Raw genomic sequence first — 14,822 nt, forward strand, 5'->3', positions numbered from 1 at the left:
CGGGATCAAAGTGGTTGGTTCTGCTGGAATGTATGCCCTCTGTCTATGTTTATACTTAGATGACGTAAGAATGTAATTGTTGTTAGCCTATGGTATGAGGGAGACCACCCACCCATGACCAAGGTGACTTGACGCCAAAACACATTGGGTTGTTTTGATCCATTTGCACGATTAAATCCTGAAATATACTGATAAGCACACAACTTTGGAGTGCGCATGGTTTCTTTTCGTCACCAGGAAAGGAGGAACTTTTGAATTATATACAAAGCCTATGTTTGTATGTGCACCGCTGCTGCTATGGTGAAGGGTCCCATTGTGGACTTGTGATTTGGGGATATATATATATATATATATATATATATATATATATATATATATATATATATATATATATATATATATATATATATATATATATATATATATATATATATATATATATATATATATATATATATGTATGTATATATATATATATATATATATATATATATATATATATATATATATATATATATATATATTCACTGAAAAAACCATAGGTTTCACACCAGTTATAGTTAGCTGGAAATTTTACTGATATAAAACCATTGAAATTCCCACGTTATAGTTAGTCGGACTCACTATAACTTGCGCGTGCAATGCACTGCTGATGACTTCACATATTACATCACTCATGACATGGTCAGTGACATCACTCATGACATCACTGATGACACCATCCTTGTGACACAGTCACAGACCTCCTCTCAGTGTAAAGTAACCCTTGAGACACATATTCAAAAATAGACACTGAAATTTTTAAAAAATGGACATACCTATATCAGTTACAACAAGCAATTCTGTACTTCCACTATCTATATACACATCCACTCATTCACCAACAGTTCTATATAGTCACTCATACATATACTCACTCATCATATGAAGAGATACACCTATACATCCTGTTACACACCGACATTCATCCAAAAGTTACTCACACACATATTCACACGTGCAAATAAACTATTGAACAACCATTTATTTGAATATAGAGTTATACACACACTTCCACCTTACTTCTACTGAAAATTACACATATTTATTCTCTTAAACAATCACTTATAGAAACACATACTTATTTAAACAGGAAATCTTACAATCTCTTACTCTCACATATACTCACTTATATACATCAATATTCATATATACTAGATTAAAACATATGTAGTTACTGATAAAGACACTAGTGAGACAGTCATTCACTCACTAACAAACACATATAGACACTCATCCACCCATACAGTCCTGTACATATGCTGTCTTCAAAACACATACAAACAAAGAGTCAGTCACTCATGCATCTATGTGCTAAGTAATACCTCCACCAAACCACATAGACACTCATACTGATACTACTAAAAATATCAAATAACCCATATACATACGCATGTAGCTACTTATCAACACATGTAGCCACTTATACACAAAGTGAAACACTAATATATGTATTTAAATATTTAAACATAACTCACTAATATTTATTTTTCAGAAAGACACATATTCACTGGATGGTGTCATCAGTGATGTCATGAGTGATGTCACTGACCATGTCATGAGAGATGTAATATGTGATGTCATCAGCAGTGCATTGCACGCGCAAGTTATAGTGAGTCCGACTAACTATAACGTGGGAATTTCAATGGTTTTATATCAGTAAAATTTCCAGCTAACTATAACTGGTGTGAAACCTATGGTTTTTTCAGTGAATTTAATAGGTTTTTTAAATGCTAATTCCTAACTATAACTGGTGTGAAACCTATGGTTTTTTTCAGTGAATTTCAAAGGTTTTTTTAATGCTAATTCCTTACTATAAGTTTCACTTTATAAATAAGACTGTTAGCACTCTAGTTGTTCTTTTTAACACTCTGGTACATTCTGTCATTGGGCTACAGTTGGGCTACATCTAGTTGAATTTTGGGCTACATTTACAATTTTTGATCTCTGGTGGCCATCTTTGGGCTACATTGGGCTACTTTGGGCTACATTTGGGCTACATTTTGGCTCTAACATATATTAAGCCCAATGTAGCACAATACATATTTTCATAAAGTTAATTTTTTTACAAACCACTTCAGAATAGGGCTACCTGTCTCTACAATTATCCCATTTTTATTTTTTTTATTTTTGGGGGGAGCGCTCCCAGAGCGCGCCCCGGAGTGCGCCCCGAAAAGCGTATTTCTGAAAAGCGCCCCCGGGCGCGCTCCGGGGAGCGTCTCGTGAGCGCCAATATCGCAAACGAAAACATGATCGTGACGTATCGCGTAGCCGCGACCGCGTGATACGCACGGCGTAAGCGCACCCGGAAGTACTCGAGCGAATACGATCGCAAAACGTAAACTTCCGACGCGCTTACGCTGCGCGCCCCCGTGCGCGTAGCGTAAGCGCGTCGGGTCATGTGAGCAGAAAATAACACTTTTCATTGGTTCATAACAGTTTTAGTTTCATAATGATGAAGCCCCTGGTCTTGTGACCTGAAAATAACACTTCTCATTGGTTCAGGAAGGTTTTTTTTTCTAAATGATGAAAGACCCCACCTTTTTTCCTTATTCTGACTTTGTCCTTTGACTGAGGAAGACCTGTTTGTTGCTCTCTCTACTTTTTTGCTCCAAATAATGGCTTCAGTAGTAGCATCAGCTGGTGCATCTGCCCCACCACCACCACCACCACCACCAAGAGGACCAGCTCCAAATTATATTGGTGGTCAAGAACAGGAGGAGGAGGAAGAGGAAGAGGAGGAGGGGAGAAGAAGATGGCTGCCAGAAGAAAATACACCTTACAAACACAAACCACACATTGTTTGGCAGTTTTTTTCAATTCCAGAGGGGAAAAAAAAGGTGAATGCTCCCAAGGTGACTTGCCTCATCTGCAATGATGAACTTTCACGGGGCAACCCAAACAAGAAATATTCTTTTGGTAACTATACCATGATTCGGCACATGACAAGAAAACATCCAAACAACTACTCTCGTGCAGAGTTCCGGGAACTGGCCAGTAACCTCCCCCAGTCATCAAGGACCCCCTCCCAAAGAAACCAACCCACTTCCTCGCAACCAGAAACATCTGAGGTGATGCCTTGCATTCAGCCGAGATTTGCTGATTTTAAAATTACTTGTACTGCTTGTGGCAAGCTTATCTCCTATGGGGAACAAAGTATTAAGCTCATCGTCCTTGCAGGTGATAATCACAAGTGCCCCAAAAAGAAATAATTTTTTGGGTTTTTTGTTTTTTTGCTCCAGTTGAGCCAGTTTCAATTCCCTTTTTTTGTTTCTCCCCCTAAAAAATACAAAAAAAAATATAAAACTGTTTTGAAAAGCCAAAAAAAGTTCAAAAAGTTCCAAAAACACAAAAAAAATATAAAACAACAAAAAAAGAAAAAAAAAAGTTCTTTTAAGAACTACCTCCAATTTCTAAATAAAAACTTCATTTTTTTAAAACTCTGTCATCTTTTTCCCTCATTTTACGCTCCCCGGTGCGCTACCTGGTGCGCGCACCGAGCGCTTCCCCCGCGCAAAACGAAAAAAAATATATATTTTAAATGCCCCGCGGGGCCCTTTTATAGCCCCCACATCAAACCTAGGGGGTCAAAGGGGTCTATCCCTGACGCCTTATGGTCAGTTCCCACTTTGTTTTAGCCACCTCTTATGTCTCGATTTTACCGAGACACAAGATGGCGAACGCTCTGGACTGTTTGGAATGTTTACAGACACCCGAGAGCCAATCAGCTTTCCATGCGCACCTCGCGTGTCGCGCCTGGAGCGCACTCCGGTGCGCGCACCGGTGCGCTGCTATAGATATATATATTTTTTTGAACCTAAATTACTCAAAATCCACTGGAGCACATATCTTGAGACATAGCAAAGGCACATCGGGCTACCAGTCCCTACAATTTTGCCAAGTTTGGTGTAAATCCATTCAGCCGTTCGGGCTAAAAGTGAAATCGACCGCCCTATGGAAATTAACATGGGGAAAACGCGTTTTGGGACCCCCCTTTTATCTCGGCCCCCGCTTATTGTATCCCCCCCAAACTTTCAGGGAAGGACCGGAGCTCGACGAGGCCATTTTCATGAAATTTTCAGGCAGATTTGTCAACCGGTGCCAAAGTTATTCCAAATAGAATTTTGAGATTTAACATTGAAAAAAATCCTAACTATAACTACCTACTGGCGACCGCCAGTAGGTAATATATATATATATATATATATATATATATATATCTGGCCGAAACTATGGCCAGCTCTCCTACTAAATAATATTACAATGTGGTTGCAATGAGGCATTATTAAAAATGAAGATTTGTAGAGGTATTATAATGGAAAGGAAAGGGACGAAGCATTATGTTTGAAATTTGACATGCAGTATGTTTTCAATGTCTATGCACAACAGTGACGTAACTGTTTTGGGCCAAATGTGGGTTTTTAAATATATGCCTTACTGCCTGTTTGTTTGTCAGTGAGCAAGGACACAGCCCAGTGTCCGAAACACGTCAGAGGCATGCCCGTCTTCCAGCACTAAAAAAAAACTAATCTGGTTACAACTATTTTCGTGTCCGTGACCCTGGTTTGTGCAGCGAAGCGCTTGGGAAGTGCAGTGGATTTATCGCAGGAGTTTGGTTTGATCCTGGATACATGGACCCCTCCCCGGAAGCAGACGACCGTTTTCCAAACCACAGCGGATTTTTATGCTTGAGGAGAAGCAACAGCGGTCTGTCCCCTGCGAAAGCATTTCATTACTGTAGCACGTATTTTGGGAGGTATTGATGCAAGTCGGAGGACTCACACAGGTGCCATCCATATGCGGTAAGCCTAACAGCGATATCTGCGCAGGTGGGGAGGTGTTGATTAAACCAGTACGGGCGGCAGATACAATATAGACTAGCCCCCTTGTGCGTAATTTGGGAAGTAATACCTGCAGCACCATGTCAGACGAACCGGAACAGGAACAATCAGCAGAAGAATTGTTTTTAAATCTACCTACAGTCCCACAAGGAGGAGGGAAAGATATAAATTGTAAAAAAAATTACATTGATACTTGTATAGCGCACTACTCACCCGCAAGGGTCTCAAGGCGCTTGTACGAATACCGCTGTGGAACCCATCCTGGCTTTCCCTGTGAGGCGTCCACTCCTGGGCACCCCCAAGGTGGAGGCCAGGCATCCTTAGCGTTGTGGGGACCGTTGTGGAGATTAAGCAAGCTATTGCCCAGAGTTGCAGAGTGGGACTCCATGATTGGAATAGGCACCGAGGCGAGAATTATCAGGTCAGAGGCGGGGAATTGAACCCTGGTCCCGGGCTAGACCTCTGCATCAGGGTCTGCCGCTCTAACCATTGTGCCACACTTCTCCAATTCTCCAAAGATAAACTTACTGATGTCAGCAGTAATAGCGAAGTCAAAAACCTTATGAAGTCATTGGAGAAAAACAGCCGGGGGTAGCTCACAAGTGGTGGGAAATAAAATCATTGGAAAAATACCATGAAGCTAGTCGCATCCCAAGAGTCCTAAGGATAATGCTGTCACCCAGCTTCGAAAGCCCTAACCCATTGCTATTGAAAGAATGGTCAGGAAGCAACTAAGAAGCGTTGATGCGTTTGGTGTGCCTCTTGATAAAATATGCGAGAATTGACCGGGAAAAGAACAAAGAAGAGATAGCACGTATTCAAAAGGAACTAAGCAAACCAGAACACCTGAAGAATAAAGAATATATAGATAAAAGCACAAAAGAGATGAATGATCGCCTGTGCAAACAAGAAGAAACCATCAAAGCAAGAAAGGCGTTTAAATTTGCCCGCGACAAACAAGACTACGATCTGGGGCAAATTTTCACGTTCACATGTAAATTTGACGATTTACGAAAACAGAAGGGCAAGAATGTTCAAAAAAGCACTGTGACTCCTACCAATATGGATGCAGCAACATGTGATTCCAATCTGTCAGCATCGGATGCGAGTCTAGCAGCAAGTGGAGATGACTCTGACGAAAGTAACCCTGGTGCAAAACTAGTGGATTTAGGCCAACTCACTTTGGCAGAGGAATTAGATTATATCAGAATGCAGTGCAAACAAACATTACGCCCCAGGAATCAAAACGCCTTAACAAGCAAAAGCGCAATGCAAGGAGGCGACAACGAAGAAAATGCTCCCGCAACAAAGGGAAAGAGGCAGCAAAACAGATATTGGAGAAAGAAAAATTAAACGAGGACAACACAATTGTGAACCTTAGCGATGTGGTTTTGAATGAGGCAGAAAATCAACTTTTATCCCTGGGCTTATCTTTCTGTCCTGAAAGCAACTTTGGATACAGTAACACTAGAATAGATGTTTTTAAATGTATCCACAAGATTAAACTAAGGAAGTACTTCACCATCAAGAATAATCTGTCACAGCAACAGCAAAGAAACACGGATAACACTAATACCGCCGTCCTGAGTGGCTTATAGGCTAAAGATGCATCCTTAATGAGTACCCTTCACAGCCTACAGCACAATAATGAAGACATCGCTAGGACACAAGAAGCAGCAGATAGTGAAGGGATACGGATTGCCAACCCAGGAACTAGCCCCTTCAAACCCACATCCACATTCGTCCCAAATATGCCACGGGACGCCATCAATATCTATCACGAGAGAGTGATAGAGGAATTGAAAAAATTGGAACATAAAACCCGATCACAGCAAAAGCGACCCAATGCCAGTATGAAACAGTATTTTACTCTCATGCAAAAATTGAAAAATAACAACACAATCATGATTAACAGATCAGACAAAGGGGGCAACGTGGGACCATTGGATAGAAATGAGTACATAAAAGAAGCCCACCGACACCTATATGATAAAGATTGATATACTAAGATCAATATGGCATCTGTGAGAAACATAAAAAAAAACTATAAAGATGATTTAAATGAGTGGAAACGAAAAGGCCTCATTTCCAAGGACGAATTTAACTTTCTCAATAAGGAACATCCGATAATGCCTAATATCTATTTTGTGCCGAAAGTTCACAAAAAAGAAATTCCTGTCCCAGGGAGACCTATTGTGTCCTCAATCAACAGCATATTCGAGAATACATCCAAATATATAGACTTTTTTCTCCAGGATTTTGTTACCCACCTACCAGCATATATTAAGGATACAACTGATTTCCTGTACCAACTCAATAACTGTGAATGGTCTGATGAATATCTCCTCTTAACTATGGACATATCCACGCTGTACACCAGCATTGTACATTCAGATGGCATCAGAGCGGGTAAAATACTACTTGAATCAAAGACCTATGGAAATGTACCGCCATGATGATACGCTAATCGAAACGATAAATTGGTGTCTCCATAATAATGTTTTTATGTTTGAGAACAGTGTGTTTAAACGCAATGGGGGCATGCTTCTCCCCCAGCTACGCGGCGCTTCACGTTGGCTGGTAGGAGGACAAGGTACAACATGCTACAGCATGGGTGGAACATATAGTCAAATACTGGCGCTTTATTTATGATATTTTTATCATATGGCAAGGTACAAAAACCCAGGCAGAAAATGTTGTCATCGATGTCAATGAAAATGACCTTAATCTGAAATTTACAGCTAATATAGACTGTCAACAAACCAACTTTTTAGACATCCAAGTTCAGATAAGGAATGGTACCATCGAGACCTGCCTATATAGAAAGCCGACATCTGGCAATACTGTGCTGCACGCAGGGAGTTTCCATCCTAGCCACACCATAGCTAGTAATCCATATGATGAATTTTTTAGAATACATAGAGCCTGCAGCACTGTTGAAGCAAGACAGTTCAATCAATTAGAGGCCATGAAACTACTAGAAGACAGAGGCCCATGGCCAGTTAGAAACAGTCATGAGGAAGGCCAATGCTTTAAATAGAAGTACCCTTTTAGACCCTCACAGGAAAGAGCAGAAGGGAGGTGAAAATAATGTAAACTCAACTATGGATAGAAATAATGAGATCAGATTAATTACTGGTTACAGTAAACATGCCAACTTAATTAAAAACATTGTTAAGAAGGAATGGCCTATTATCCTCACTGACCCCGTTCTAAAAGAGGTCATACCTATTTCCCCGACAGTAACCTTCAGACGTGCATATTCTATGCGCAATGACCTAGTCAAAAACAGCCCAGAGACCATCAGAGCTGAGACTTGGCTAACATCACGAAAGTTTTTTTTTAAATGTAGCACCTGCCAAGCGTGTAAATTCGGAATCAACACCACGACGTACACAACCCCCTTTTCAGACAAAGCTATCGCCTTGACAGCGCATTACACCTGCCGCACTGAATTTGCAGTTTACGTGCTAAAATGTAGCTGCAATCTCCATTATGTGGGTAGCACGAAATTACAAGCCCATGTTCGGATATTACAACATTTAAGGGCAATTGTAAATTCCGACCAATCTTACCCAGTGGCTCGCCACTTTAAAATCTTCCATGACAATAATCTTAACTGCTTGAAATATTTTGTCATAGATGCAGTGGCCCAGAATAGCAGAGGAAGCTATAGGGATAAAAACCTTACGACAACTAGAGTCAAGGTACATCATAGAATTAGACAGCAAGTCCCCGATGGGACTTAATCTGGGGGAAGATATGTACAATTTCTTATAAATTGCACTTATGAATTTATCTATCCCATTTGCACTGCAGAATCTACTACCTTATTTCTCTGTGTGAGGTGATCACACATAGGAAGTAGTATTATGATGTAGATTCTTCTAATGTAACCGCGTCCTGTTCGTATAGACTTTATGATATGATGCACCTACAGAGATAGTCCCCCCATGTGTTAACTAGCATCTTTCACACATATACTCCAGAAATATATTTCCTATTCCCCAATGGAAATTTTCATGTGTCTTTACCTCTGATTCATGTTCTAGGATTTTTGGCCCACTATTACTAGCCCATTGTCTACCATTCATTTCTATTGAATTAAGGTACCCCTCCCTAAAGTTAAAACACTTGACTGTTTAATATGTAATGATTTTATCAGATACCTTTTAGCCAGCAGTATTGCTGCTATATCCACATTATATAGTACCAATTTCTTCCCGTAGCATAGTATGAACTTTATATACTTCCTTCATTCACAGCAGTTTGTCAGTTGACAAACGCTTTTTTCACGTAACTCAAGGAACACATTTGGGCCATGTCTGGCATAGTCTTTATACAATATACTGCATAGTCGACAGATTAGAAGGAAACACACACACTTACAGTTAGACCCCTTAATGTTTATGGAAGGCATGTGTTAACGAGTTTTTTTGATGACCTTTTAATATACCCTATTAGGGACTCTTAGTAACAGTAATCCTTTACCTACTAGAGACACTCCACCCCAATAGGGATATGAAGGAATACTTAAAATGTATTGAGTACATTGCCTTATGTTAATTTTTTCATTTCTATGTATTTGCACTTTGTATATCTATTGTCATGTCAACACTGCATTATGTGCATTCCCAATATCCCTTTTCTACACCACACTAAGCATATATAAACAGTTGCACACCCTCTTCTTTTTTTTTATATCACGGTTAACCATAAGCTTACATCTATACGTAGGGCTAATAATACTGCATAACCACACTGAGATTGATTGATGACATTGATTGAATGTAAGGAATCTAGACGGTAGGCTGTCTGTAATGTGACATAGTTGAATAGTTACCTATTATGAATTAGTGATTCGCATGCAAAGGAAAAGAGAAGAAAGGGAAAGGAGAAAGAAAAAGAAAAAAAAGAAAAAATATATATATATATATATATTTTTTCTTTTTTTTTTCTGATACACGACTTTTACAGCGCCACGCTTTAAATATGATTCCGCAGTACGCACAATAAAAATGTATTATAATTGTATTTGTACATGTACGTAACTATGGCCAGCTCTCCTACTAAATAATATTACAATGTGGTTGCAAAGGAGGCATTATTAAAAATGAAGATGTGTAGTGGTATTATAATGGAAAGGAAAGGGACGAAGCATTATGTTTGAAATTTGACATGCAGTATGTTTTCAATGTCTATTCACAACAGTGACGTAACTGTTTTGGCGCCAAATGTGGGTTTTTAAATATATGCCTTACTGCCTGTTTGTTTGTCAGTGAGCAAGGACACAGCCCAGTGTCCGAAACGCGTCAGAGGGATGCATGTCTTCCAGCACTAAAAATAAACTAATCTGGTTACAACTATTTTCGTGTCCGTGACCCTGGTTTGTGCAGCGAGGCAATTGGGAAGTGGAGTGAAAATATATATATATATATATATATATATATATATATATATATATATATATATATATATATATATATATATATATATATATATATTCACTGAAAAAACCATAGGTTATAGACCACATATAGTTAGGAATTAGCATTTACAAAACCTTGAAAATTCACTGAAAAAACCATAGGTTATAGACCATATATATAGTTAGGAATTCGCATTTACAAAACCTTATTTTATTCACACAAAACCATTGAAATTCCATATATAGTTAGTTGCACTAACTATATATCGCACACCCGCAATCCACTGCTGATGATGTCACATATTACATCATTCATGACATGGTCAGTGACATCACTGATGACATCACTGATGACATCTCAAATGACATCACTGATGACATCACTGATGACATCTCATTTGACATTACTGATCACATCACTGATGATATCATTCATGTGATAATACGATGAACCTCTTCAGACTCTAATATAACCTTAGATACAATCAGTGTAAACAGACACTCACAGACTGTCACTCATCCATGGAGTTACTCACACACCTAATCAGTCATGCAAAGAATCAATCACACCTCCATTTCCTCAACTATACAGTTATACAAACTTTACTTATTCAAACATATACTAACACATATTTACTCTCTTATACAATCCCTGATACAAGTTCACAATGATCCATACAGCCACTCACACATTCACTGGCTCTTATGCACAGTTATTTATATATGTCAACTCTCACATGTACTGTGTTTTACATATGTACTTACTTTGACATGTAGCACTGAGATATCCATTCACTCACCAATACACTCATGCACACAGTCAACCGCCCATACAGCTGTTTCCACATGCACTTTTGAAACCATACATCTAGTGAATCAACTGCTCACACATCTATGCACAGAGTCATACACCTCCCAGCCACCCACACACACACTCAGTCTCCCATACAAATACTTGGGCAACCAATCAATAACCCATATAGTTACTCATATAGCTACTTATCAACACATGCAACAGTTTACAGAACAACAGACATAATGATGCACAAATTAAGACAGTTTAGTCACTAACCCATGCACTCAGTGAGACACATTTAATCACTCACTCATACAGTCAGTCATGCACCTACTAAATCCTTCATCCAGACACTTATACATCCACTCATTCTTCAATATGTAAGACATATTTTAACTTTACAGAAACATACAGTCACTGGATGTTGTCATCAGTGATGTCATCAGTGATGTCATTTGAGATGTCATCAGTGATGTCATCAGTGATGTCACTGACCATGTCATGAATGATGTAATATGTGACATCATCAGCAGTGGATTGCGGGTGCGCGATATATAGTTAGTGAAACTAACTATATATGGAATTTCAATGGTTTTGTGTGAGTAAAATAAGGTTTTGTAAATGCGAATTCCTAACTATATATGGTCTATAACCTATGGTTTTTTCAGTGAATTTTCAAGGTTTTGTAAATGCTAATTCCTAACTATATATGGTCTATAACCTATGGTTTTTTCAGTGAATTTTCAAGGTTTTGTAAATGCTAATTCCTAACTATATATGGTCTATAACCTATGGTTTTTTCAGTGAATATATATATATATACATACATATATAAACATATATCATCTGTATATCTATATAAATACAAACATAAATGCATGCATACATATACTTATATGCATACAGATGCATGTTATTTACATGAAAGTTGAAAAAACACTAATAAAAGCAAAGCTAAAAAGCCACCTCATTACAAACAGAATGGCTTTAACTTAAACGAGGGCGAGATCTATTGCATTTTCAATGCTTGTTTACTTTGGTTCCATCAAGAAGGCATTCAGATGTGTCACACATTTGCCATAAATTCTGAATGTTAGCACTCTAGTTGCACATTAGATCACTGTAGTAAAGCTACTGCTCACCAGGGACGTCTGCTGCTGGTATTCAAAGTGCATGTTTCAGTCTGCATGTCAGAATTTGTTTTAATGAAATAGAAGAGGATTTGAGAAGTCACTCAAAATGATCCCTAATTTTTCTTTCTGAAGCACTAATCATACTTTCTATGGCAAAATTAACCCCCTCATGCTGTTCCTTTTTAAATTGAGTGTTTTCAGACTTACCACTTCATTCCAATCAAGATGGCTTCTGGTGTGCCATACTTTTGTCATAAGTAAGACTGTTAGCGCTCTAGTTGTTCTTTAGAACACTCTGGGACATTCTGTCATTTAGCTATACTTGGGGTACATCTGGGTGATATTTGGGCGACATTTAGGCTCTTTTGTCTCTGGTGGCCATCTTGGGAGACTGTATGTCAGAATTTTTTAATGAAATTGAAGAGGGTTTGAGAAGTCACTCAAAATGTGCCCTAATTTTTCTTTCTGCAGCACTAATCATAATTCATATGGCAAAATATACCCCCTCATTTTGTTCCTTTTTAAATTAAATGTTTTAAGAGTTACCACTTTATTCCAATCAAGATGGCTTCAGGTGTGCCTACCTTTGTAATAAGTAGGACTGTTAGCACTCTAGTTGTTCTTTAGAACACTCTGGGACATTCTGTCATTGGGCTATACTTGGGCTACATCTGGGTGATATTTGGGCTACATTTGGGCTCTTTTGTCTCTGGTGGCCATTTTGGGAGACTGCATGTCAGAATTTTTTAATGAAATAGAAGAGGATTTGAAAAGTCACTCAAAATGTGCCCTAATTTTTCTTTCTGCAGCACTAATAATACCTTCTATTGCATAATATACCCCCTCATTTTGTTCCTTTTTAAATTAAATGTTTTAAGAGTTACCACTTTATTCCCATCACGATGGCTCCAGGTGTGCTATACCTTTGTAATACGTAGGACTGTTAGCGCTCTAGTTGTTCTTTAGAACACTTTAGGAGGCTGCAGTAGAGCACAAAGGAATCAACTGACAGTCTCTGTCCTTGTTGGATGTACAGGTTTTACTGAGAATGTCAGACTTCATTGTCACATGACTGAGAAAGATAATGTGAATTTACAGAAAATATGCTTTCAGTTTAGCTTATAGATCCCCTTCCAAACCACTGTGGGAAAATCATGAGATATTCGTTTTCTTTCAAACAATATTCATGATATCACAGCAGAAGGTTTTTTCACATGGTAAAATCACCTTAGAACCCACCACAATTCCTAAAACGAGTATGGTACCATCAGCAAATGATTTATAACGTAACTAAAGTCCTAAAACCCTCTATTAACTACAATGCTTTTTAATGAGGTGCTATCATGTATATTGGTCCCAAGATGGCTGCCAACACTTCTTGGATGAAGTGCTGACAGCCAATCAGATCAGATGTGTGGTTAGGCTCCGCCCAGATATATATCTTTTTTTGAACCTAAATTACTCAAAATCCACTGGAGCACATATATTGAGACCTAGCAAAGGCACATCGGGCTAACAGTCCCTACAATTTTGCCAAGTTTCGTGCAAATCCATTCAGCCGTTCGAGCTAAAAGTGAGGCCAACCGCCCTATGGAAATTAACATGGGAAAAACGCATTTTGGGACCCCCTTTTTTCTTGGCCCCCCCTTGATGAAACCCCCCCAAATTGTCAGGGGCTGCTCAGAAACAAAATGTTCCATTTTCCTGAAAATTTCAGCCAATTCCGTCCACAAACGCCAAAGTTATTAGACATAGAATTTTCAAAAATCCCATAGAGAAAAAATCCTAACTATATATACCTACTGGCGACTGCCAGTAGGTAATATATATATATATATATATATATATATATATATATATATATATATATATATATATATATATATATATATATATATATATATATATATATATATATATATATATATATATATAAATATATATATATAAGGTTGTGCTCCAAATGCTTTTTGCAGGCACCATTAGGAGAGAAACCGATTCTTACATACGCTTGTTGCTAGTGAAATGAAATCCTTTTATTTTCAATTCATAAGTGCAAGTGGAAAGATGCGTTTCGGCGATCCCAGTCGCCTTGCTCACATAAGCATATATATATAAATATTATATATCAACAAAAAATCTGCGGTTAGCCCTGCTGGTAGGACCAAACACTGAGAGATTGCTCTAACTTCGTACAGGGAAGCAGAGGCAAATGGCCATTCCCTGTGCCAAATGTTTGATTGACAGGTCCCCTGAGCTCGTACCTGGCAGGTTATGTAGGTAGTGGATCAGAAAATAGTAAAACTTCACTCATAAAAAGGTTCAATTAAAGGGGTTTCATGGTTACCATTTAAGACTAAAATTCACTTGTTATAGTTTATTACATCAATAGTAACAGGTTTTGATTTCCAATGGATGTTGTTAATCTGATCAGATGTGTTATACTTCAGAGGTATCTGGTAAAGTTGTAAATCAAGACTTTGCTCCAGACTATCTAGGTAGGTCATGTACCCCTTTAACAAGAACTTCCACTAAATATCATTAAAGTGTGTCAGGCAAAACTACATCATCCAAAAATGTCCAGA

General features: G+C 38.3%; 1 protein-coding gene across 2 annotated transcripts in view; it reads right to left on the reverse strand.

The window, feature by feature from the left end:
- LOC147747313 (cytochrome P450 2J2-like) overlaps window positions 1–14,822 on the reverse strand; it is a 350,337-nt gene that overhangs the window by 20,172 nt on the left and 315,343 nt on the right. The gene's annotated exons all lie outside the window — the stretch shown is intronic.

This window comes from Lissotriton vulgaris, chromosome 1_1 (genome assembly GCF_964263255.1).
Source record: "Lissotriton vulgaris chromosome 1_1, aLisVul1.2, whole genome shotgun sequence".
Classification (NCBI taxonomy): Eukaryota; Metazoa; Chordata; class Amphibia; order Caudata; family Salamandridae; genus Lissotriton; species Lissotriton vulgaris.